The sequence below is a fragment of the Bos mutus genome, chromosome 28 (genome assembly GCF_027580195.1).
Source record: "Bos mutus isolate GX-2022 chromosome 28, NWIPB_WYAK_1.1, whole genome shotgun sequence".
In the NCBI taxonomy this organism is placed as follows: domain Eukaryota; kingdom Metazoa; phylum Chordata; class Mammalia; order Artiodactyla; family Bovidae; genus Bos; species Bos mutus.
This window is the reverse complement of record NC_091644.1, coordinates 9,940,192-9,967,821: the sequence shown is the minus strand read 5'-3', so window position 1 is coordinate 9,967,821 and position 27,630 is coordinate 9,940,192. Positions and strand designations below refer to the sequence as shown.

General features: G+C 42.2%; 1 long non-coding RNA gene across 2 annotated transcripts in view; it reads left to right on the top strand.

The window, feature by feature from the left end:
* LOC138986074 (uncharacterized) overlaps positions 1–27,630 on the top strand; it is a 147,431-nt gene that overhangs the window by 71,728 nt on the left and 48,073 nt on the right. The window contains exons 4-5 of one of the 2 annotated variants that reach the window (XR_011462968.1): positions 15,304–15,387; positions 16,478–16,568. The exons of the other annotated variant lie outside the window; for it this stretch is intronic. This is a non-coding gene — a long non-coding RNA (uncharacterized lncRNA). The remainder of the gene's footprint in view (positions 1–15,303; positions 15,388–16,477; positions 16,569–27,630) is intronic. 2 annotated transcript variants of the gene reach the window in all.

The following is a 27,630-nucleotide window of genomic DNA, read 5'->3' as shown; positions in this document are numbered from 1 at the left end:
TTAGGTTAAATGAGGTCATAAGAGGCCTTTGTCCTTTATAAGAAGAGAGAGACACTGGGAGGACATGTATTCAGGAGGAAGGTCAAGTGAAGGACACAATCAGGTGGCCATCAGCAGGTCAAGGAGGGACGTTTCACAAGAAACCAGCCCTGCCAGTGCCTTGATTTTAGACCTCCAGCTCCTCAGAACTGTGAGAAACGGATGTTTGATGTTTAAACTACCTTAACAAAGTCTATGGTACTTATTACGGCAGTCCAAGCAGACTAAGCTGCCCCTCTTCCAAGTATTTTTGTCATTTTTATTGGTATCATGTTAATGTCTAGATCAATTTAGGGAGAATTTAGACCTTAAATGTTTAGTTTTCCTAGAAAAAGACATGGTTTTCTATTTAATCAGATTTTCTTTCATGTTATTCGTTAAAGTTTTATGTATCAAAGATGTGCATATTTGTGCTAACTGATTTCTAGGCCTTCTCCTTTTTGGCATGCGCTATTGTTGCTATTTTAAATGGATTTTTTCCCTACTGTGTTTTGTTTATTTAAAAATTGTTTAAATACTTTTTAAAAAAGAGTGAGATAGTTCAAAGGTCTTGCCTTTCTTTTAGCTGCTTGTTTTGTATTTCTACCAAACACACTGCCTATTAGCCCCTGACTTTTTGCGTGTAAGTATTATCCGTTGACTTTTTGATGTGGAGGCTGAGATGCTAGCCATTTCTTTACTCCTCCTCTTGGATGAACTCATACTTCCCTTCATGTCTCTTCCAAATGTACTTACAGTATGTTATCTTTGGATTAATACCCAGTGTCTATATTGTTTGGGCTATGTAAACATTACTCACAATTGAGCCATTTTATAAATTAAGATGAATTTATTTTCCCTCTTGCACTGTTTTTCCCTGTAGTTAAAAACTATTTTGTTTGTTTGATTAGTTTTCTCTGGTATCACTAATACCACCCCACACTCTTCCTTAGATGTGTATGTCTCCTCTGAATATGCTCTTACAAATTAGGGATTTCTCCATGAAGTTTTCTAGAGAGTGCTGTTCCTGAAGCAGTAGGAGCTGCTCTGGTCTAGAAAGACGGCCTTTTCGGTGTGCTGGCATCGCCATCTTGAAATTCCTCTCGCCTTCCTCTTGCTTTGCGTCTCCTGTGATCCATATTTCGCCTCTTCCTCTCTTTCGGCTTATTGCTTCATTTGAGGTGGCTCATCCTAGGAGCTTCCTGAAGGCGGCTGTGTGGGAGACACCTGGAGATGCAGGAGGCCTGGCAGCATGGTTGTAGGCCAAGAGGGATTGTGCAGGGCGGGGAAAGGATCCACTGAAAACACCAACAGCAGTATATGACCAAGAAGAGGAGTGTGGGCTCTGCAATTCCACCCTTTCCAATGGTGGTGGCTGGGACGTGTTCCTTGATCTCTCTGTCTCTCTTTCATTATCTATAAAGTGGGAATTGTAATGCTACCTACCTCATAGCTCCTGGCACTTAATAAATGCAATATAAATATTGGCTGTTATTCTCAACCTTGGCTGTGTGCACATACATAAGAATGGGACACAAATATGCTTATTAACAAGCTGGCTTAATTGCAGGGTGATTTGGCTGGTCCATTTTGATAGTCTTTCCTTTGGGGCTGGTAGACTAGCCAGAGAAGGCTCTGTGACTTTCTGTCTGCGGGCAGAAAGCCCTGGCTGCCAGAAAAAGGCAAGAGAGAGAAGAAGCCTGGGTCAAGCCTGGGTCTCAGCATTTGGTATTTAAAGTTTACTTAATCTCCTTGTTTTCAGTATGAGAAACTCACCTCTAGCTCTACATACTGTCTCCTGGCCTACACATCTTGTGTTATCCTCTCTAGGGCATATATGTCTTAATGCCTGCTGGGTTGGGGAGGACAGCTACTGTCACTTTTAATGAGAGATGAGATCTATGGGGAGATGGGGACTAACTTTCTTTAAATAGACTTTCGATCAGTTCTCTTGTTAGCCTATCATCACCCCACTTCACTGTCTTCTCTGGTGCTTTAATTCCTGAGCCTGTTTGGAGTTCAATGGTGTAAATCAGGTGGCATATTTCCAATCCCATGGCTGGCTTAAAAGTCACTTTTCTCAGATTCAAAAGTTAGTTACCAGTTAGTATCACCCTCTAGTTGGTAAAATATCATTGTTTTTGCCTTTTTTCCCTATTCTCTTTGTATTCATGGGTTTATGACATTAAAAGAAACCCCACTTTTAGTGCTGTTGCATAGATATTTCAAGAGGAAGTGTAGCTGGTGCCTGTTGAGTGCTTTGTCTCCTCAGCTTAGGGAGTCCATCTGATCTCCATCTCCCTGCCGTGGCTGGAGAGGCCACTAGTAAGCTGGGACAGTCATAGGAAGCACCTCATTTCTTCCCTGTCTCTCAGGGACCACAGCCCTCCACCACCTGTTATATAGTGTCTTGGAAGTTATTGTTCCATTTTTTGTTGTTGTTGGTTCAGACAAGAGGTCAAGTCAAAGTCTTGTTACTCCCTGTTTGTCATAAGTGGAAGTCTACTTGTAACATGTAGATAATAATGGTGATTTTTTCATAGGAGTAGAAGGTGCTAATAATTGTAAAGGGCTTAGAGTAGAGCCTGACACACGGTAATTAGTATGAGATCACTGCTAATACTACTGCTGATACTATTACTGTTAGTAATATTAGGTTCTTAGACAGGATCTGGCAGTTAGTATATACTCAATTAATATCTGGAGAAGGCCATGGCAACCCACTCCAGTGCTCTTACCTGGAGAATCCCAGGGACGGGGGAGGCTGGTGGGCTGCCATCTCTGGGGTCACACAGAGTCGGACATGACTGAAGCGACTTAGCAGCAGCAGCAGCAGCAGTTAATATCATTTCTCCTCCTCTTTCTGCTGTACTATTGCTCTGGCTGCTATGTCGTTACTACTGTAACTCATCATTACTACAATCTAACAAAATTGCCTTAGGAGAAAAAAATCTTGCTGGCATGAAAAGAACCTGACCAGTTTCTAGAGATTGTAATTAAGAGCTTACCTGAGAAGTGGGGGGAGCATGAACCCTCTAATCTGAGCCTAGATTCACTCACCTAGGGAAAATCCCTGTATTGTATGGTCATGATTTTTACATTGGTCTGGGAGATATCTTTTCCTGAAAGTTATAAAACTGTTAACGAATTCAACTTCTTTGCTGTGTAGTCTCCTGAACCAAGTTTATGCCTTCCCTCTCTCTTCCATTACTTCATGAGTGTCTTAGAAAAGAGTGGGATAGGGAAGAGAGCTGGCACCATCTACTGCCCAGGGATAACAGAAATGCTTTGTTGCTGTTGTTCACTCACTCAGTTGCCTCTGACTCTTTGGGGTCCCATGGATGGCAGCACACCAGACTTCCCTGTCCTTCACTATCTCCTGGACTTTGCTCAAACTCATGTCCATTGAGTTGGTGATGCCATCCAACCATCTCATCCTCTGTTGTCCCCTTCTCCTCTTGCCCTCAATCTTTCAGGGTCTTTTCCAATGAGTCAGTTCTTTGTATCACGTGGCCGAAGTTTTGGAGCTTCAGTTCAGTCCTTCCAATGAATATTCAGAGTTGATTTCCTTTAGGACTGACTGGTTTGATTTCCTGCTTGTCCAAGGGATTCTGCTTTTAGATGTTAAAATGACTGTTTCACTCAACTTTTGAACAATAATTTTATCAACTATAAAATGGAGATAATAAAACCCATCTTGCAGAGTGCTTATAAAAATGAATTTTAGAAATATGTATATCAGAGAGTGTTTTGCCTATGTTCTCCTCTAAGAGTTTTATAGTTTCTGGTCTTATATTTAGATCTTTAATCCATTTTGGGTTTATTTTTGTGTATGGTGTTAGAAAGTGTTCTAGTTTCATTCTTTTACAAGTGGTTGACCAGTTTTCCCAGCACTACTTGTTAAAGAGATTGTCTTTTCTCCATTCTATATTTTTGCCTCCTTTGTCAAAGATAAGGTGTCCATATGTGCGTGGATTTATCTCTGGGCTTTCTATTTTGTTCCATTGATCTATATTTCTGTCTTTGTGCCAGTACCATACTGTCTTGATGACTGTGGCTTTGTAGTAGAGCCTGAAATCAGGCAGGTTGATTCCTCCAGTTCCATTCTTCTTTCTCAAGATTGCTTTGGCTATTTGAGGTTTTTTGTATTTCCATACAAATTGTGAAATTATTTGTTCTAGCTCTGTGAAAAATACTGTTGGTAGCTTGATAGGGATTGCATTGACTCTATAGATTGCTTTGGGTAGTATACTCATTTTGACTATATTGATTCTTCTGATCCATGAACATGGTATATTTCTCCATCTCTTAGTGTCCTCTTTGATTTCTTTCATCAGTGTTTTATAGTTTTCTATATATAGGTCTTTAGTTTCTTTAGGTAGATATTTTCCTAAGTATTTTATTCTTTTCATTGCAATGGTGAATGGAATTGTTTCCTTAATTTCTCTTTCTATTTTTTTATTGTTAGTGTATAGGAATGCAAGGGATTTCTGTGTGTTGATTTTATATCCTGCAACTTTACTATATTCATTGATTAACTCTAGTAATTTTCTGGTGGAGTCTTTAGGGTTTTCTATGTAGAGGATCATGTCATCTGCAAACAGTGAGAGTTTTACTTCTTCTTTTTCAATTTGGATTCCTTTTATTTCTTTTTCTGCTCTGATTGCTGTGGCCAAAACTTCCAAAACTATGTTGAATAGTAGTGGTGAAAGTGGGCACCCTTGTCTTGTTCCTGACTTTAGGGGAAATGCTTTGAATTTTTCACCATTGAGGATAATGTTTGCTGTGGGTTTGTCATATATAGCTTTTATTATGTTGAGGTATGTTCCTTCTATTCCTGCTTTCTGGAGAGTTTTTATCATAAATGGATGTTGAATTTTATCAAAGGCTTTCTCTGCATCTATTGAGATAATCATATGGCTTTTATTTTTCAATTTGTTAATGTGGTGTATTACATTGATTGATTTGCGGATATTGAAGAATCCTTGCATCCCTGGGAAAAAGCCCACTTGGTCATGGTGTATGAATGGGAGAAAATAATAGCAAATGAAGCAACTGACAAACAACTAATCTCAAAAATATACAAGCAACTCCTGCAGCTCAATTCCAGAAAAATAAACGACCCAATCAAAAAATGGGCCAAAGAACTAAATAGACATTTCTCCAAAGAAGACATATAGATGGCTAACAAACACACAAAAAGATGCTCAACATCACTCATTATCAGAGAAATGCAAATCAAAATCATAATGAGGTACAATTTCACGCCAGTCAGAATGGCTGTGATCCAAAAGTCTACAAATAGTAAATGCTGGAGAGGGTGTGGAGAAAAGGGAACCCTCTTACACTGTTGGTGGGAATGCAAACTAGTACAGCCACTATGGAGAACAGTGTGGAAATTCCTTAAAAAACTGGAAATAGAACTGCCATATGACCCAGCAATCCCACTGCTGGGCATACACACTGAGGAAACCAGAATTGAAAGAGACACATGTACCCCAATGTTCATCGCAGCACTGTTTATAATAACCTAGATGTCCATCAGCAGATGAATGGATAAGAAAACTGTGGTACATATACACAATGGAGTATTACTCAGCCATTAAAAAGAATACATTTGAATCTGTTCTAATGAGGTGGATGAAACTGCAGCCTATTATACAGACTGAAGTAAGCCAGAAAGAAAAACACCAATACAGTATACTAATGCATATATATGGAATTTAGAAAGATGGTAATGATAACCCTGTATACGAGACAGCAAAAGAGACACAGATGTATAGAACAGTCTTTTGGACTCTGTGGGAGAGGTGGGGGGGGGATGATTTGGGAGAATGGCATTAAAACATGTATAATATCATATAAGAAATTAAAAAAAAGAAATAGGTAAAGTGTCTTGGTATTTGATATCATCTATAGGTAAATTTTCTCTGCTGTTATTATGTTCAAAGAAGTCCTACAATGTAGCTAGTATCACTGTTTTCTTTTCACTGATGAATAAAATGCTGCTTACATAAGACAACTGATGGAGCCAGTAGAGACCCACAGTAAATGTCAAGCTCAGCCTGCAATGCCATTTACCTGTTCATCCATTAGGGATGTATTGAAGTCCTCCTGTATTCTAGGCATACAGGATATGGGTAGTGCTCTCAGGTACAAAGTAGTACTAAGTACAGACAAGTAAATTTATAAGTGCAGTAAAGTGTCACAGGGACACTGACAAGAACATGTATGGAAAGGAATGATTTTACATAGTTTTAGAAAAGAGGGGGCTGCCACTAAACACTTCACTTGGACTAAATCTTGAGATATGCTAGCATTTGCCCAAGGGAAAGGATAGGGAGAAGTGTATTCTGAGCAGAGAGAGTAGCATGAATAAAGGCAAGAAGCACAAGACTGTTAGCTCGTCAGTATGTACGGAACATAAGATGCCCTGGGGCTTGATGAGAACAAGGTCTGGAGTAGGAGGCTCATGATGCCAAGAAAGCAGCTGGAATTTTAACTTGTAGGCCATGCAAAGCCACTGAAGGATTTCAAATTGGAAAGTACCTAAACCAGTTATGCAGCAATATTTTAAGCCAAAATAGTATAAATTAACATGTTCCCATGGTAACAAGTCAAATAGCACATACTTAGGAATAAAGGACTCAGTTCCATGGTGCAGGTAGTTGATAGAGGTTTCATGCTGTCTTTTCTACAAGTGGGATTCTCTCCTGATGAGGCCAGTGTGGCTGGATACTCTCAGTTTGTGACAGGGAACTGGCAGTGAGCAGATGTCACTGAAGAATTGACACTTTTGAACTGTGGTGCTAGAGAAGACTCTTGAGGGTCCCCTGGACAGCAAGGAGATCAAACCAGCCAATCCTAAAGGAAATCAACCCTGAATATTCATTGGAAGGACTGATGCTGAAGCTGAAACTCCAATACTTTGGCCAACTGATGTGAAGCGTCAACTCATTGGAAAAGACCCTGATGCTGGAAAAGATTAAGGACAGGAGGAGAAGGGGGCAATAGGTGATGAGATTATTGGATGGCATCACCAAATCAACGGATATGAGTTTGAGCAAACTCCAGGAGATGGTGAGGGACAGGGAAGCCTGGCATCCTGCAGTCCATGGGGTCACAAACAGTTGGACTGACTGAGTGACTGAACAACATGTGTAGGTTCATAGCGTGAGAGTAGAAGCTGGGCATAGATTTTCCAGATCCTGAATGAAGAGAAGCTCAATCTTCATCCTCACTGCAGTGGCCTCAAGCTCACTTTCTTTAAAAACACACCCTCAATCAACTCCTGAGACATTGAAACCCGAAATAAGAATTCTCTGAGGGCTGTGCAATGGGGTGAATCTTTCTTTATCATGATTTATCTGTTAACCTTCTCTTACTCACTTTTTAAGTCAAAAAATTGTTGAAATGTCCTTTTCACTAATGGCCTTTCTCTTCACTATTTTATTAATATTTTTAATAATTTTATTTATTTATTTACTTTTGGCTTTACGTGTCTTCGTTGCTTTGAAGGTTTTTCTCTAGTTGCAGCAAGCAGGGGCTACTCTTCATTCCAGTGCGTGGGCTCCTCACTGTGGGGTCTTCTCTTGTTGCAGAGCATGGGCTCTAGGTACACAGGCTTGAGTAGTCGAGGCTCCTGCGCTCTAGAGCACAGGCTCAGTAACTGTGGGGCACAGGCTTAGTTGTTCCATGGCATATGGGGTCAAGTGGGATCTCCTGGACCAGGGATCAAAGCCATGTCTCCTGCATTGGCAGGCAGATTCACTACTACTGAGCCATCAGGGAAGCCCTCTCCTCACTATTTTAAGCTCATACTGTTTTTATACTGATTATACATTAATATTTATTTTACCCTCTTGAACTAGAATCCTAGTTTTTCTTTTTAAAGTTCATTTTGTCATTAGGTGGGGGTAATTGGAAGACTGTGGCCTGATTGTAGGGAGACCTATCCAGAGAGCACTCTTCTCTTGGCCCATGTGAGGTGGTAGGGGCCTGCATCAAGGGGGGCAGTGGGTGTGGAAAGAAGGGAAGAATCTGGGGATGTTGCTGAGTAGGTCTGACAGGTGAGGCATGGGAAACAAGGGAAAAGTAGGAGTGTAAGTTAACCGCCAGATTTTAGACATGGCTGGGGCTTCCCTGGTGGCTCAGCTGGTAAAGAATCTACCTGCAATTCAGGAGACCCTGGTTTGATTTCTGGGTTGGGAAGATCCCCTGGAGAAGGGAAAGGCTACTCACTCCAGCATTCTTTGGCTTCCCTGGTGGCTCAGCCAGTAAAGAATCCGCCTGCAATGCAGGAGACCTGGGTTGGGAAGATCCCCTGGAGGAGGGCATGGCAACCCATTTGAGTTTTCTTGCCCGGAGAAGCCCAAGAATAATGGAGTAGGTAGCCTATCCCTTCTCCAGTGGATGTTCCTGACCCAGAAATCAAATCAGCATCTCCTGCATTGCCGTTCTTTACCAATTGAGCTATCAGGGCCAGCGGTGCGATGGATAATGCATCTGACTACAGATCAGAGTAACCTGGTGGGCTACAATCTATGGGGTTGCAGAGTCAGACACAATTGAATGACTAAACACAGCACAGACTTTGCCACAAATTTGTGGCGAAACACAAGAAGAACTGAATTTGGAGCAGAATATTAGGAGGTACAGTGTGGACAGTTTGACTTTGTAGCACGACTAAGACATCCCAGTTGTAGTGTCTCTATAGAACTGGTGCTCAGGAAGGGTGGACAGGAAAAAAACATAGCCTCATGAGTCATCAGCATATGACTTTTGATGATGTAGTGTGTCGTAGGCATTCCCAAGACCACCCTCAGGCTCAACAGAAAGCTCACTAGAAGGACTCACAGAACTCAGAACAGCTGTTATGCTCATATGAAAGTGATAGTTGCTCAGCTGTGTTCAACTCTTTGCAACCCCATGGACTATACAGTCCATGGAATTCTCCAGGCCAGAATACTGGAGTGGGAGCCTTTCCCTTCTCCAGGGGAACTTCCCAATCCAGGGATCGAACCCAGGTCTCCTGTATTGCAGGCAGATTCTTCACCAGCTGAGCCACAAGGGGAGCCCAAGAATATTGAAGTGGGTAGCCCATCCCTTCTCCAGGGGATCTTCCTGACCCAGGAATCAAACAAGGGTCTCCTGCATTGCCGTTCTTTACCAACTGAGCTATCAGGGCCAGTGGCACAATGGATAATGCATCTGACTACGGATCAGAAGATTCCAGGTCATACTCATGCTTAGGTTTTATGACAATGAAAGGAGGAGACAGCATCAGCAAAGCTCAGAACTTGTGAGGGCAGAGTCCAGGCACGAGCTTCGAGTTGTCCTTCCAGTGCATCTGTGCAGGTGGGACTTACTTATCCCAGCAGTGATGTGTGACAACACCTGTGGATGGTTGCCAACCAGGGAGTCTCACCAGAGCCGTAATGTTCAGGGATTTGGGGGCATTGGTCAGATAAATATGGGATGGCCACATGACTTACCTCAGCTACTTAGTCTCCAGCCCCTTCAGAGTTCATATTGATACTGTGTAGCCCAAAAAACCTACCACACATCACATTGTGAGCATAAACTATCTGGCATGGTCCAGAAAAACAGACGCTGTCATCAGACGGGATATTCCAAGGGCTCAGAAGTTATCTTCTAGGAGGCAGGCAAAGGTCAGAGCTTTCCTTGGAAGGTGCACAGTTTGAAGATACCAGACCTGCTGAGTCAGCACTTTCCTGTGCACGGGGGCTTGGATGGAGTCACTGGGATGGCTGTGGAGTGTGGAGACAGAAGACTGAAGTGGGCATGACTGCCTAGGTGTGCAGCCTCCCAGGGAGGACCTCACCAAGGGGCCCTGGGAAGAGTGTCAGAGAGGTAGGCGGACAGCCTCTAAGCAGTATTGTGCCAGAAGCTACTGGAGCAGGAGTTACCAAGGCAACCATAACACACGTGACAGGGAACTCAGGCAGGAGGATGACTAGAAAGTGCGTCCTCTGAATTTAGCAATTGAGATGTTGGTGCCATTTTTAACAAACTGTTTCCATGGGAGTGGTTGGCACTGGAAGTCTGACTGTCATCAGCTGGAAATGTTAGGAAACGAAGATAAGGAACACAGACAAATATGTTTAGTTGCTTGATTAGGAAGGGAAGGAGAGTGATAAGGTGGCAGCTAGAAGGGAATAACAAGTCAAGAAATGAATTGATCTAATCATGGGAAACGGGAAGACTTGAGCATGTTTATAGATGGTGGGAAAGAAGCTGAATGTAAGAGTGAGTATGAGAGAAAGACGGAGAGAGATGACTCAGAAACATAGGTGAAAGAAGGCATGGCATGTGGAAGGGGTGTACTCGGGGTATTAGGAGAGTGCTAAGGGGGGTCCGCTTTAGGGGAAGGGAGAGGGAGCTGGTTGCCAGACCCAGCTGAGGCACTTAGGAAGTTATCGACTGATCTATGGCATTGTAAAGTTTAGGCTGGAGAGTGGAGTCCAGAGTTAGTGCCGTAGAGTAGCTATGTGGGAATGAGGAAGAGAGAAGAGTATAAAGATGGCAGATGATGGTAGAAGAGTTGGTGGGAGTCTAACTGGGCTGCTCTGTGCCACTGCTGCCTTGGCACCCATTCTGTTTAACCCCGTGAGACCAGAGGGTGAAGTTCAGTGACATCCACAGATTAACAGAGTATTAGGCGCTGCAGTGTGTCATCCATAGGCTGCTCTCTCATTTAGACAAATCCTCTGCCTTACCTGATGGAGAAGAGGGTGGCTTGGTTTTCTAGAAGCTAATGGTAGTGTCTTCTTTCACGTATAATAAGGCAGTGAGGTTGGCTTAATGCATAACCATCAGAAGGACTAAAACCGACAGGTTTAAACACCATGGGAATACATGAGATGATCACCTTTGGGGTCAGCTTTGGAGACGCCAGGTCTATTTCTCTGCTCTCTCAGCTTGGTCATCCCATGTGTGTGTGTGGGATTAATTCTCTTTAAATTTGTTTTAAATTAAAAGTTGTGGTAAAATACACAAAACATAAAAGTGAACATCTTAGCCATTTTCAAGTGTGCAGTTCAGTGGCATTAAATGCCTTCACTTTGCTGTGCAGCCACTGCTCCCTTCTCCAGAATGCTTCTCATCTGTACAGCTGATGCTCTTTGCCCACTAAGTAACTTCCCGCTCCTCCTTCCCCACGGCCCCTGGCAACCACCATTCTGCTTTTCTGTCTCTCTGAATTTGACTACTCTGGGAAATTTATAAGTGCAGTTATACAGTATTAGTCTTACTGTGACTGACTTATTTCACTTACCGTAATGTCCTCAAGGTTCGCCCATGTTGTAGCATGCGTCAGGATTTCCTTCCTTCTGAATGCTGAATAATATTTTGCTGTGTTTATAGGCCACGTATTATTTATTCATCCCCTGATGGACACTTAGGTTGCTTCAACCTTTTGGTTTTTGTGATTTGTATTTTGTGAATAAAGCAGCTCTCTACATGGGTGTACATGTATTTTTTCGATTCCTTGCTTTCATTCCTTTTGATGTATATCTAGAGGTGGAGTTGCTGGGTCAGATGGTAATCGCATGTTTAAGTTTTCGAGGAATTGCAAGACTTTTTCAAAGCTGCTGTGCCTTTTTACTTTCCCACCAACTCTGGGCTTAAGTCTGGCTTGAGTGACTTTCCTCCTGATGCAAAAAAAACCCCAGCTTACTTCTCCATGCTACAACGTCAGAGGAAAGGTGGGAAACTCCAGCATTCTAAACAGTAGCTGTGAGACATACCCTGCTTGGGTGCTTGTCACATGACTAACCCTGAGCCAATGACGGGTGAAGGGAACGGGGTGAATTGGTGAGCTTCAGACAACCTGGCACACCCTGCATTGGAGGAAGGGTCATTGTCCCCATAAGTACGTATGCTCCATGGAGCTTAAAGTGAGGACCTCTGATACAAAGAACTCAGGCCTTAGAGAAAGGCATTTTCACATATCTATGTGTGAAGGGCCATGCTCCTGAAATCTGAATTCTTTCTACCCTGCTGTATTACTTTTGTCTCCTTGCTTCACTGAGGCACAGACATTTCTTTGACATTTGGAGCAGTGGCTTCATGAAGCAGGACTGTTAGGAAAAAGGCTAGCTTGTTTTAACACACAGTTTTATTTTATTAGCTTTACAAGGGAAGGGGAACTTTTGCCAAGCGTCAAGACTTTTCTTCACAGCTTGTCATCTACAATGGGAGAAGACAGTTTGGCCAGGCCCCCTTAGTCTCAGAAGAAAGATCTGCACTCAGTCCTTGGAATCCTGTTTGTTTACTGCTGGTGAACACCAGCTTCCTGCCTGTGGGCCAGAGTCGCCCCTTTTACGAGAGGCTCAGGCTGGGCGGCACTGGCCACCTCCCCGCGGTCACTGGATGATTTAAGATCCCATCAGAACAGAAAGTGCAGATGCCAGGTCTACATTCAAACAAAGATTCAAAGGCAAAGGCCTTGGAAACAAATACGCTTGGCTCTGTCAGAAGCAAAATGTCAGCTGGTTGCAGCCAAGTTCTGAGACCATTTTAAAGGTTTCATTGTTAATCAGGACCAACTCTGTGAAAATGAATTTTCTTGTGAAAAGTCAGATGCTACAGCTACTCCCTCAGCCCTGGTGAAGGGGCATATGGAGCCCACACATGGAATGAGGAGTGGGTCCCACTTAGAGCACTCAGTCTCCCTGGGGGCTCTGGTTACCAGCTTGGTAACTTTCACCTGCTTCAGAGTCTGGGGCTCGTCCAAGGTGGGGTGTCCCGAGAGCTACCTCACAAACATACCCGTGAGGATCCCTGTCTCCCACCTGGGCTGCAGCAGCCAAGTCTGCTCATTGCCTCTGGTGCCCACTCCCCCTCCAATGCCCAGGCTTTTCACCAGCATCCTTCCTGCCTGTATGGGAGCATCTGCCAGACTGACTCAGTTTGAGAGGGGCCAGGACAGACCCTCCCTCTTGTCTTCTTTGGTCCCATATTCCCAGGCTTCCTGGCTATCAACTCAAGTAATCCCAACCAATGGCCCTAAATAGCCCTGAAGGAGGCTCCTGCTAAGACTCCAAAGATAGCCGAGCGGGTGTCCTTATCCTGGCCCAGGGCTAGAGACATTGGACCTGCCTTCTGCGGGGGGCCCAGGATGCTTTGACCTGTAGGCTGCTGTCCCTGCAGCCTTGGCTTTGAATGGCTCCGAGCAGGCGGGCCTTTCTTCACTGGGGCCCCCCAAGGCAGCAGAGAAAGTGCCCCGATCCCGTTTCCCACCCTCTAACACACGGGGACTTTGACTTCCCTGGGTGTTCCAGGCCCTTCTTGTTTCAGCAGGAGGATCCTGTGCGTTTGATCTAAATCTGGTCTCCTGCTGCAAAGACCCAAACAATCTGAGTCAAAGCAGTATTAACAGGAAACCTGTCTCTTAAGGCCAAGAATGCAACCAAAATAGCTCCAAGTCTTTAATTCTGATAGCACCATTTGGGGAAGGCCTTTACCTGAGAGAAACAATAAGTGGAACTCTTGCCCCCAAATATTCTGGCCTGCAGGGCATTACGAACCGGGGAGCCTAGGGCTGCAGGACTGCAGAGAGCATCGGGGAGGTGGGACCCTCAACGCACAGGGGAGCACGGAGATCGGGGCATTCCCCGAGAGCCATGCAAGCAGAAGGTGCCTTTTCACTGAGGGAACTGGCCAAGTATTTCTGTTTGGTGGAGATGGCTGAAGATTTTAGAAGGAAAAAAACACAAATCCTGCTTTTTAAAAGGCACTTTTGTTTTCATTGTGAAATATTTGTGAACTCAGAACACCACAGGAGAAAAGGAAAATCACCTGTGATCTTACAAAATGGAAAGAACCGCAGCAAAAGTTTTCTGGGAACTTTAATGTTTCTTTTGTTTATACATGTGTGCACACATGCACACCCATGCACACATTTTAATGGTTTGTGTGCCCTTTTTTAGTCTCTTGGCCACCTACTTCCCCCTCCCTACATGCAGTCAGTGCTGCCAGCGTCCAGACACACTCTCCGCACGTGCAGGCGTTTACTGATGTGTTTATGTGTTTACGTTTTCATGTGCAAGTGTGGCATAGCGCAGTGCTTTTGTGGGCCTCCTTCCTTTTTTTAACTTGACAATGTATCTTGGGAAGTTTTCCATATCAGAACATACAGGTCTATTTAGTTCATTTAAAAAGTTTCATAACATTCCACCGTATGATCGCACCATGATTTACCCAATCCCCTATGTGAGCATTTAGATTGTTTATAGACTTTTGATGTTAAAAATACCATGTCTTCCTAAGAGTGGCATAATTGGGTCAGAGGATTCACATGTTGAGAGCCTGTTGCCAGACTGCTCTCCACTAGCCTCAGTCTGCACTCCCATTTATCAGATATACCAAGGTATTGATTTCCTCACACATGGGTCAAGAACCCGCTTGCTTGCCAGTGCACAAGAGGTAAGAAATGCAGGCTTGATCCCTGGGTTGAGAAGATCCCCTGGGGGAAGACATGGCAGCCTACTCCAGTATTCCTGCCTAGAGAGTCCCGTGGACAGAGGAGCCTGCTGGGCTACAGTCTACTGGGTTGCAAAGAGTTGGACACGACTGAGTGACTCAGCATGTAGCATGCACCCATTACTCACACAGATTGCTATTACAATTTAAAAAATTTTACCAATCTCAGAAGTGAAAAATATATCACTTATAGCTTTACTTTGCATTCTTTTCAAGAATGAGATTAAAAATACTCTCCCATATTTAAGAGAATTTGCACTTTGTTTCAGTAGAACACCCGTGTGACTTGCCTGCTTTTCTACTGGGCTCATGGTCTCTCTCTTTGTATTCTTCTTTTGTGAAAATAAGGTTTTTATTTTCAGGCCACTTACTCCTTTACTTCTTAGCTCAACAAGAATGGAAGCTAAGAGCTGCTCACAATACAGTTTCTTTTCCTTCTTTTTTAATTCCCTGCCTCACAGGCTGTCTGTTTCCTGAAAATATGGCTTATCTATGCAATTCCTCAGAGAAGGTAATGGCACCCCACTCCAGTACTCTCGCCTGGAAAATCCCATGGATGGAGGAGCCTGATAGGCTGCAGTCCATGGGGTCGAGAAGAGTCGAACATGACTGAGAGACTTCACTTTCACTTTTCACTTTCATGCATTGGAGAAGGAAATGGCAACCCACTCCAGTGTTCTTGCCTGGAGAATCCCAGGGATGGGGGAGCCTGGTGGGCTGCCGTCTATGGGGTTGCACAGAGTCGGACATGACTGACTTAGCATGCAATTCCTCATTCAGCCTGGTCTCTGATGTTCCCTCCTGCTGACCAGTCAAGGCCTGAAGTGGATCCTATCGACAATGACACACCCAACTCCCTCGGAGGTAACTGAGAGCTGCTAGATCCTGCATCTCAATTTCTACCAGTCCCCTGGGAGAACTCTGCTTCTGCAAATTTTTGTTTTTAAAGATATGTAGCTTCAGACATTTTATTTTTGCATTGATCATTTTGGAACTTAAATGCTCCAGAAGACCTTATTTTGTGCTTCATGATTTCAGAATTTTCCCTACTCCTTTTTCCTGTAACACGTTCTTTAGATTATTTTTGAATCAGGATATGGAGGTTTTTCATTCTCTTGTCCAGTTGCCCTGGCTACTACCTCCAACACAGTGAATAGTTGTTCAGAAGCTGTAGTGTCTGACTATGACCCCATGAACCGCAGCATGCCGGGCTTCCCTGTTCTCACTTGGTCACGATGAATTACTTTTTAATATTGTACTGTGTGCTCATATTTTAGTGAATATTTTAATATCAGTATTCGTATGTGAAATTGGCTTACAATTTTCTTTTTGGGGCACTGTTTATCAGATATTGATATCTGAATGACATTTTCCACATAAAAAGAATTTAGAAATTGCAATTCTTTTCCCATGTTCTGTGACAGTCTAAGTAGCTATGAGGTTGCCTGACTTGAACCAATTGCAGAATTCCCCTGTGACACCATCAGGGTCTGGTAAATTATTTGGTGAGAACATTTTTGCAATTTTTTCTTTAACTTCTATAGTAATTTATCTTTTCAAATTTTTTTTTTATTTCTAAAGGTTCAGATTTGGTCAATTTTATTTTCCTAAAAGTTATGCATTTTAGTTAGGTTGTCAAATTTATTTGTGTAAAGTTAGCGATGTTAAGATATTAAAATTATCCATTTCAGTGAGAACTGCTCCCTTAGCTCATTTTGTTTGTGTCTGTGCTGTCTTTTTTTTTTCTTGCAGTGTGTCTCTATTTTGTGGATTCCTCCCCCACCCCACCAAAGCAATAGCTTTTTGATACATTTGTTAGCTTTATTGCTTTTCACATTTCTAACTCAATGCTCTTTACCCTTATTAATTTATGTCTTCTGCTGTATTGCGTTAGTTTTCTATTTTTTATTGGTATAGATATTTAATACTGTGATGTTTTTCTCCCTGCGTGCAGCTTAGCCATGTTCCACAGTCCGCAGCATGTGGCGCCTCTCTCTCCTTTCATCTTCCGTGACTCCTGCTTGGCAGACTCGCTGTGTCATCAGGTGCGTAAATATTCATAGCGTGTCTTCATTATGAGTTATAGCCTTTAGCATTAAAAACTGTTTTTCTTTGTTCCATTTATTGCTTTTTGGAGAGAATTCTACTTTGTCTGGTATCAAGATATGCCTAGTATGAATTTTCTCATGCTTTAACTTTTATCCTTTCTGAACCTCTTTGCTTACTTGTCTTTCTTGTCTAAGAGCAGAGAGTTGGATACTGCTTTGTAAGTCAACTTGATAAAGCTTTGTTTTTTGCAGATGGATTTAGCTCTTTCTTTTTTCTTGATACAAATGACATGTTCAATTTCAGTTTTACCATGCCGTGGTCAAATTTCTCTTTTACTTACTCTTTTATCTTGTTTTGGCTTTACTATTCAGGAAGATTTGTGTGTGTTCTAATAATTACCTCTATGCTAATTAATGCTTTATATAAAATTCCTAGTCCTCTTTTTCTTTAGATACTATCTGTTGGTGTTCTACTTTGAACAATACGGAAATTATAGAAGCCATTTCTCCTCCCTCCCTTTTTCTAAGTTTTGAATTTTAGGCACAAGTTTTATCTTATTGCTAATCTTTTTACTCTGCAATTAACTTATACTTCTTTTACTTGACTGGCCAGCCTCAAGTGATATCTTTTTACTCTCGGGTAACAGACGATCAGCGGCCTTTTACTTTACAATTACTGTTATCTCCTCATCTATTCTTTGATGAAGACTGTGTTCAAGTACTTTGCTCCTTTTCTTCTAAAACTGAGTTTTTGTTTCCTTATTTTTCAGTTTGCAGAGTTCTTAATATAAGTTCATTAAAAAAACTGGGATTTGCAAATATTTAATCTTTTCGTCCTCTGAACAGTGTCTTTTGAAGGGCAGTTCTTAATGGGCTTCCCTGGTGGCTGAGAGGTTAAAGCGTTTGCCTCCAATGTGGGAGACCCAGGTTCGATCCCTGGGTCGGGAAGATCCCCTGGAGAAGGAAATGGTAACTCACTCCAGTATTCTTGCCTGGAGAATCCCATGGACGGAGAAGCCTGGTAGGCTATAGTCCACGGAGTTGCAAAGAGTCGGACATGGCTGAGCGACTTCACCTTCACCTTCGCCTTCTTAATTCTGATGAGGTCAAATTAATCAGTTTTTTTCCTTTCTAGAGATCATGGTAAGAAATCTTTGTTTAAGCCAGAATCACAAAGATTTTCTCTTATATTTTCTTCTAGAAGTTTTATGAGCCATTTTGAGTGCAAAGAATGGGTCAAAGTTATTTTTTACATCTGGCTATCTAATTGCTTCCATCTTATTTGCTAAGTTAGCTGTCTTTTATCTGTTGTATCGTCTGTGCACTCGTTCAGTCGCTCAGTTGTGTCTGACTATTTGCGACCCCATGAACTGCAGCACACCAGGCTTTCCTGTCCTTCACCATCTCCCAGAGTTTGATCAAACTCTTGTCTATTGAGTCAGTGATGCCATCCAACCATTTCATCCTCTGTTGTCCCCTTCTCCTCCTGCCTTCGATCTTTCTCAGCATTGGGATCTTTTCCAATGAGTTGGCTCTTCGAATCAGGTGGCCCAAATATTGGAGCTTCAGCTTCAGCATCAGTTCTTCTAATGAATATTTAGGGTGGATTTCCTTTATGATTGATTGGTTTGATCTCCTTGCTGTCCAAGGGACTTTTAAGAACCTTCTCCAGCACCCCAGTTTGAAGGCATCAGTTCTTTGTTGTGCAGTCTTTTTTATTGTCCAGCTCTCACATTTGTTTATGACTACTGGAAAAACCATTGGGGAAGGCAGTGGCACCCCACTCCAGTACTCTTGCCTGGAAAATCCCATGGATGGAGGAGCCTGGTGGGCTGCAGTCCATGGGATCGCTAAGAGTTGGACACGACTCAGCGACTTCACTTTGACTTTCCACTTTCCTGCATTGGAGAAGGAAATGGCAACCCACTCCAGTGTTCTTGTCTGGAGAATCCCAGGGATGGGGGAGCCTCGTGGGCTGCCGTCTATGGGGTCTCACAGAGTCGGACACGACTGAAGCGACTTAGCAGCAGCAGCAGCAGCAACTGGAAAAACCATAGCTTTGACTATAAGGACCTTTATCAGAAAAGTAATGTCTCTGCTTTTAATACACTGTCTAGGTTGGTCTTTGCTTTTCTTTTAAAAGCAAAGACAAGTGTCTTTTAATGTATTTATATACCTTGGTCAACTTTTGGTCCCCTTTTTGTATCTTTGTATCAATATAGCACTGTCTTGACTATTTTAACTACAATGAGATGAATCAGGCCCCTTGTCTTCAAAGTTGTTTTGAATACTATATGTCCTTTTAATTTCCATATGAATTTTACAGTGACCTTGCCAATGTCTTCAAAAAAAGTTAACAAGGGCTTTGACTGGAATGATGTGCTATATCTATAGATCAATTTGGGAACAACTAGTATCTTAATATTGAATCTTCATGTGCCTGTTATATTTCTCCATTTATTTACATCTATAAGTTTCACATCTTTCTCATCTATTCCTAAATATTTCATAACTTTATACTAGTGTAAATGTTTTTGTTTTTTAATTCAAGTTCTGCTTTTCCATTGCTAGTATATAGAACTGTAATTGGTGTTCTATACTGACCTTAAATTCTAAAATCCTAGTTCTAGGAAGTTTGTTTTGTAGATCCATAGTAATTCCTGGGGGTGTATGAGCATATGAATGTTTTCCACGAATCAGGTCAGTTTTATTCTTTATTTGCAATCTGGATGCCTTTTTTTTTTTCCTCTTCCATGACTTACTGCACTGACTGGACGTCCTTGGCATGTTTCCAAAGTTGGGGGAAAGTATTTAGTCTTTCACTAATAAGTATGATGTTGGTTATACCAGTAATAGATTTCACCAACCTTCTGGATTTGAAGTTTTATTTGTGGGAAAGTTTTAAACTACAAGTTCAATTTCTTTATAAATATAGGCTTTTTTTTTCAGGTTATCTGTTTTTTCTCTTGAGTTAATTGTGTTCGTATATATCATCCATTTCATTGAAGTTATCAAATTTATTGGCATAAAATTGCCCATAATATCCCCTATTATTTCTTTAATATCTGTAGACTCTGTAATGATTCCAGCCCTATCATTACAAACATTTGAGAATTTTTTTCTATTTCTTTTTTTTAGTAGTCTGTCTACAAGTTTATAAATTTCATTGCTTCTTTCAAAAATTTTTGTTTCATTACATTTTCTTCACCATTTTTATGTTTTCTATTTTATTGTCTTTTGCTATCTTTATTATTTCTTTTCTTTTGCTTACTTTGTGTTTAATTTGTTCTTCTTTTTCTAATTTCTAAAGATGAAGCCTCAGATAATTGATTAGAAACTTTTCTTTTTTTCAAATACAGGCATTTATTGCTATAAATTATATGCTGCTTTAGTGGCATCCAGAAGTTGTGATATATTATGTTTTCATTTTCATTCAGCTTAAAATGTTTTCTAATTTTCCTTTGTTTTTTTTTTATCTGATTGGTTGTTTAGAAAGTAACTTAATTTCTAAATATTTGAGAAATTTCCAGAGATCTTTCTGTTCTTGACTTCTAGTTTAATTCCATTATGGTTAGAGAACATATTTGATGTAATTAAATCTTTTAAAATTTATTAAAATATTTAATCAATTAAATTAATTTAAATTTATTAATTTATTTTTTGGTCCAGAATCTGCTCTTTCATGATGATTATTTCATGTGAACTTGAAAAGAATGTGTGTTCTGCTGTTTTTGGGTGGGTTAGTAATGTCAATTTTAGATTCACATATAAGATTTATCATGTGATACTTGTCTTTCTCCATCTGACTTATTTCACCTTGATTTCTTTTCCCTTTTCAGTAGCTTGATAGTTTTGTCTGGATAACAAAATGATTCTTCTAAATTTTATGCTCCTTTTTCAGTTTTAACTACTGTGTTCAGACTGACCTCTCTTGCTTTCTAAGTTAGTATATGTTGGGCATTCTTTGTTTATTGATTATCAGTGTTATCAGAAGTCTCATTATCTCATGCAGGTCATGGGTAAGTGGCTTATTCGTGCCTACATCTGATTTAGGACCACTTACTTTGGTAGACGCTGCCTGTGGGCTCTGGTTCTGCTGTCCCAGTTGCTCTGTGTATGAGACGGGGGCTCTTAGGAGGGTTCAAGCCATGCAGTTGTCGTCACTGCTGTTTTCCCAGGATCCTCCTGGTATGTATTGAAATCTTGGATATGTTTGCTTGCACTTTTGTTTGCTTGTTTTGGTTTTGGTCTTTGGTTGTCAACAGTTACGGAGCACTGGGTTCCGCTTCCCTTTTTCCTAGTTTGAGCCCCGTAGCTGCTGAGCCCCTAATGGTCCCCTTCATCCGTCTTCCTCATTCACGTTCATAGAGAATTCCTTATCACTCGGTGTTACTGATGGTATTATTCATGGTCTTATTTCCTCACTCTTATGTTTGGTCTGTTTAATTTTAAGGAAGTTGGAAGATTAAAAAAAAACCTATTGGCCTCTGTGGTTAGTCATCTCAAAAGAAGTTCATGGCTTTAAACAAAATTTTGCCAAAATGTTATTCCATACACATTACTATGTTGTTATGCAACTTCCTCTTTTATACTTAAATTTTTTTTGAAACCTATCCATGATAAGACAAACATGCAAATCTGTATATATAAACTTCTTTAAATGCTGTGTGATATTTTTCTGTTGTATTAATACAGCACACTTAATTTACCAGCTTTCTTGTTCATTTGCATTTCAGCTCTTCCAAGTATTTCACTATAACAAAAAAGACTGAAACAAAAATTCTGATATATTTCTCTTTGAAATCATGTCTGAGAGTTGCTATAGAATTTATAAAAGATTATCATCAATCTTTTAAAATTTAATAATATGAAAAAGTTTTATAAATGAAATATGGTATACAAATGTTAGATACTTTAATCATGTTAGATTCTGTCCTTTTCCTATCTTTTCAAAAGCTGTCTTATGTTTTGATATTCACTCTTTTGGATAGGAAAGACCCGTTTTATTTTTTAAAAATTAAAGCTTATTAAAGTAAACATCTCCTTTCCCTTTGCAGCTTCCTTGAATCTGCTGCCTTTTCCCTTCATGGCTCAACAGACCATAAAGAAACACACACAACAGAGAACCTTGTGTGAAAATCCCTGTTAGTAGGTTTCTATGGTGATTACCCCTGTAGTTTGTTCTAAATCAAATAATCTAAAAAGAAAGAGAAGGTGTATACTGCATTCCTTTACAGGGGTTTCCATGTCCTGGAGGTTTAACTGATCCAAGCAATTCCATCCAAGCCACTTAGCCTGAACTGAAATAAAGGTTCTTAGTTGCATAATATTTTATTAACAAACAAGTGAGTCTGATTCTTTGGCCTGGAGGCCTGTGCTTTTCATTTGGGTGGATTAATTTAGGAAACTTGAGCTCAATTCCTTGAATTTCCTGTGTATTCTTTTGTGGAGGAAAACGGTGATCCTAGTATTCTTAGATATAGTCCAGGCAGCTGGGACTACCCCAAAATAGAGCAGGTAAAATTTCTATTTTTACCCAAGTCAGTGTTTGACAAGTACATTTATTTGTTCGCATGTCTGACAGAACTTTGTGGGGCACCTTCTGGGTGACAGGCTGACGGGAGCTAAGGATGCAGTGGTGACGGTGATACCGATTACGGTGGTGTGTATAGCTGTGTTTTCTTAATGGCTGGAGGGTACTTTCCATTGTACGAAAGCATTGTGTTTAATTTATCGATTTCCCTGTTCACTCACATTTAGATTCTTTCCCAATGTTTATTAATTATTCTAGTGACTTTCATATATCGACTGCTTTCGTCTTCACAATAGCCCTATGAGATTGGCAGTTTTGTTATTATCCTGGTTTTACAGATGAGGAGATGAGCACAGGGAGTTCAACTGATTTTCTCTGTAGTGCTAGTAAGTTGCAAACCTGGGATCCCACCCTAGGCGGTCTGGCTCCAAAGACCAAGAACCTGCCTCAGAAGTATTCACTGTCCTAAGGATTCACAGGCTAGCAGCTTGACATGTAAATAAATAAATTATAGTAAAAAGTAGTAAGAAGCAATAGAAGAACATTTAAAGTACAGATGTGGCAGAGGAGAGGGGACTGGCTAAGCTTTAGGAAGTTGGAGGAAGTCTATCAAAGGAGATTTACTGTCTTGAAGGATACACAGCCTGAACTGATTCTTCGAGAAGGCCATTTGCACACATTCAGGCACACAGTGCGGGGTCCTGAATGACGGGGTGGTCCAGTGGACAAGGCTGCTCCCTGAAGTGAATCCACTGGGGGTCAGAACTTCAGAAGTTCAGGCCCTCTTCTGGGTCTCAGTGGCTTTTGGCAAGTCACTAACTCTCCTGATGTGGTTGTCACTTAACAACTTCACATAGTTGGTTTTAGTCTCAAAGGGAATGATTAATCAGAAGCTCTTTGTAAATGGCTAAGTGCTAGGCAACTGTAAAGGGCTTTGCTGCTGCTGCTGCTAAGTCGCTTCAGTTGTGTCCGACTCTGTGCAACCCCATAGACGGCAGCCCACCAGGCTCCCCTGTCCCTGGGATTCTCCAGGCAAGAACACTGGAGTGGGTCGCCATTTCCTTCTCCAGTGCATGAAAGTGAAAAGTGAAAGTGAAGTCGCTCAGTCATGTCCGACTCCTTGCGACCCCATGGACTGCGGCCCACCAGGCTCTTCCGTCCATGGGATTTTCCAGGCAAGAGTACTGGAGTGGGGTGCCATTGTGTTCCTTAGAAGTGGAAGCAGTGACAGATTTTATTTTCTTGGGCTCCAAAATCACTGGGGAGGGTGACTTCAGCCATGAAATTAAAAACCCTTGCTCCCTGAAAGTAAAGCAAGACAAACCTAGACGGGATATTAAAAAGCAGAGACATCACTTTGCTGACAAAGGTATGTATAGTAAAAGCTATGGTTTTCCAGTATTCATGTACAGATGTGAGAGTTGAACCATAAAGAAGGCTGAGTGGCAAAGAATTGATGATTTCGAACTGTGGTGCTGGAGAAGACTCTTGAGAGTCCCTTGAACTGCAAGAAGATCAAACTAGTCAATTCTAAAGGAAATCAACCCTGACTATTCACTGGAAGGGCTCAAGTGGAAGATGTGGCAGTGATATACACTGAGAAGGCTCAGCAACGACACCTCTTTGAATAATGATGTTCCATCAAGTTAATGGTGACCTTCATGACCCACCATGGCTCCCAAGCTTAGCAGGCCACTGCTGTCTGGGTTGTCCCCGCATGACCACACAGTGGATACTTAGGTCTGGAGACAACACAGTCTGCTTCCTTCTGAAGCTTCTAGTGAAAGAATTTTCCCCGCAGATTTTTGTGTGTCCTTCTCTGGCAGCTCTGAAGCTACTGTAGATGTACACACTCCCTCTCAGGAAGCTTCACCATGATGATCGGCTTAAAACACCTACTGCCTTTAACTCTGGTAGCCCTAGGTTTCATGTGACAAAAGCTTTAAGGCTTGTTACAGCTTTATAACATATCCCAGATCTTGAGGGTCTGAGTTCCTCACTTGCTTTCTAGAAATTTCCACTTAATTGACCCTATGGTTACTTTAAAGCTACCCACTTAGAATTTCTATGTCTCTGTCCAAGTTATTTTAGCGTATCGTTCCAAATTATGTATTTTGAAATTGGTTTTACACAGAATGACTAATTCATTTAATGGACATAAATGATTATAAGCCCTCAATTCTTTGCATCTGCCTTAATAGAAGGCATAGTTGAAGGCCAAAGCTACCATTTCAATCGTACATACCAAGGTGTCTCGAGAGGACGGACAGGTACTGACACGTACGAGAGCACTCCACGGTAGATCGGTCTCAGTTACACTTTGCTTATATTCTTCTCAGCTTACGGCCCTCCGGCGACCCCCTTGACATTCACAGCCCACACTGCACGTTGCCCTCATCTCCTGTTCTCCTCTCCGTTACTCTGTCTAGCAGACAGGCCCCGCGCCTGTTCCTCCTTCCAGGCCCTTCTCGCACACCTTCCCAACAGTGTTCCTTCGGCCTGACTGCTTTACCTCGGGTGTCCACGGGGTGGCGCACTCACCACCTCGGGTCTTTGTCCAGAAGCCACCTTTTCAAGGCTTTGTCTTTCATCACGATGTAAAAACGCAACAACTTCCCAACATGAAAGAAGGTGATTCCTTCTGCTGCTCTAGCTTTTCTCCATAATCGTTACCCCATTGGACATACTCTCTAATTGCTTATTGTATATTCCGCCCCACCAGAATGTCCTTTAGAGGACAAGATTTTTATCTAGCTTGTTGTATCTCTGGCTCCTGAGTGAGTACTTGGTGTGAACGGATGTGGTGTGAACTACCTTTTAGTGAATGGATGGACATTATACCCTCTTGCTCAATTAAGAATTTCATTTGAAGGCATTCTTCCTTTCATAACATCTCTTCAAGTAAAAATAAATAGCTCTAACAGAATACAACACAAAAATTCCATTTTCTACAGATATATTTTCAAACTGTTTTCTGCTTTTGTTTTTTGAAAAACATGTTTTTCTGCAGTAAAACTAAAACATTGTGAGAAATTTAAAAAGGTACAACCAATTTAAATGACAAATAATCCCGCAAAGTTAACCACTGAGCATTTTGATGTATTTCTTTCCAGACTTTTATATAAGCACATAGCTGTGCTCGCACACTTTGTAAAAGAATACATACTTTTGTGTATTTGCGTATATGTGTAGTTGAGATTATACTGTTTAGTTTTATCATATACTGTGCCAGGAGCACATGATGTATAAAACATTTATGTTTAGAGGTATCTTAATACTGGCCACCTGCTGCGAAGAGCCGACTCATTAGAAAAGATCCTGATGCTGGGAAAGATTGAAGGCAGGAGGAGAAGGGGATGACAGAGGACGAGCTGTTTGGGTGGCATCACTGACTCAGTGGACATGAGTTTGAGCAAGCTCCTGGAGATGGTGAAGGACAGGGAAGCCTGGCGTGCTGCAGTCCGTGTGGTCACAGAAGTAGGACGCGACTGAGTGACTGAACGACGACAGCAACATCTTAATATTGTCTCATGCGTGCTGTTGTATGAGTTTGTTTAATTTGTCTGCGACTGTGGACATTAAGAAATATTTTTTCATTTCTATTCGAGTGAAAATTTCATTCCTGTCATCTACTTGGTTTGCTGATTTCTAACACCTCTTTTCTCTCTTCCAGTTGTTCTGGCTTGTTTTGCTCGTCTGGTTTATCTGCAGTCTTCTCCACCGTTTAGCCTTCTGTCCTTGTGATTTCTGAAGGCCATTTTCTCTAAGTGGCTCAGTGTCATGGCATGTTTGCCTTTAATTCCGTAACTGTATCTACGTCTTGCCTTTTTGTATTTCCTAAATTATTTCCTTTTTACACGATGCATTTTATAAGATCTTTACTGTGGTCATTTGGGCAACCGCAGTATGAGTCATCTGCAGTCGCTTCCTCTCCTCACCCCTCGCAGCTCCATCCTGGCTTTCTGGGAAACCCCTTCTTTTAAAGAAAGTCCTCAGGACACTGGTGACTTTCTCTGGTGACTGGCTGAGTCTCAATGCCCTCTGCAATCTCCTTCTGGCCACCTGTTCCTGAGGAGAGGAATATTCTGAATTCTGGAGTCTTCTACGTGCCCAGCCTCTGCCATGGGGGATGCAAGAGTGTCACCTTCTCACCCACTTCAGTGTGAGGGGCCAAGAGAGTGAAAGCACGCTGTCCTGGGGAAGCTGCTCTGCGGAGCATTTGTAGCCAGAGTGCTGGCAACCTTTCTCCCTCAACCTCTGTCTCTATACTTTCAAGCTTGCTACTGACTTCTTTTTGAGGCAGGGTAATAATTTTAAGTCCCCTCTGTCCCTGGATCAGATCCAAGGAAGTGCTGACTGAACCTGGGGTTATTCCCACAGACCTCAGTGCCAGAGATCTGAGATCCTTTTGCATGAAACAGATCTTCATTAAAGAAGAGGACTGTTTCTTAACAGTGTGGAGAGGGGGCTTCCCTGGTGGCTCAGTGGCTGATGCAGGAGGCACAGATTGCATCCCTGATCTGGGAAGATCCCACTTGCCTCAGAGCCTCTAAGCCTGTGTGCCACCATTACTGAGCCTGTGTTTTGAGCCCGGGAGCCACAGCTATCGAGCCCTTGCGCCACAACTGCTGAAGGCCACGTGCCCTAGAGCTTGTGCTCCACAAGAGAAGCCACTGCAACAGGAACTCCCCACCACAGCTAGAGGAAAGGCACGTGGCAGTAAAGACCAGCATAGCCGAAAATAAACAAGTAGACAAATCAATAAAATTTAATGAGAAGTGTGACACGGCTGTCGATGGGATGCTGTTTCTTGCATCTCAAGGGGTAACAGATGAGTGTGCCTGTGGGGTGGCCACAGTTGTAGCTCCTGCATCGCACGAGTGCCCTTCCCATCGGCTCCTCTCTCTGCCCTCTCCAGGCCAGGAGGTGTGGCTGCTCTTGTGTGAACATTTTCTCTTCTCTCTGAGCCGACAGCTTGGATCTCTGATGCCTCCACTGCTCAACCTCATGGCCTTCTGGGCTGTCCATGCGACTCTTCCTGTGCTGCCAGTTCACGTGATAGGCACCTCCCTCTAGGTGCCCGGGAAAGCCTGCTGTACAATGATCCTCAGAAATTTGCTCGATAGATTCCTCTTTCCCAGAAAAGTTGATCTGAAAGACTTCCCGTCATCTGGACACACGGAGCCCAAGTGGGGCTGGGGCCTCCCAGGTCCCACAGATCCAGTGGGACAGAGCCAACGCCTAATTCTGCTTCTCGTGTTCACATCACAGAGCATATTCTACTTGTCTGATTAGATAAACTCTCCAAGATAAAGCGTCCGATATCTTGGCAAGAGACATGAATTTTGGAAAACACTTTTCCTCGAATTTAAAGTTTTAAGCCTTCTTTTCTCTCCAGCTTTGTGGAAGGAAATACCTTTGGCAAAGGTCGGGTGGGCTGGCACCTGTGTCTGCTCAGCCTCGGGGAGAACTGGCTCATGCAGTAAGAACCAGCTTCTTCCAGATCTGATTAGAAGTCGCACTGAT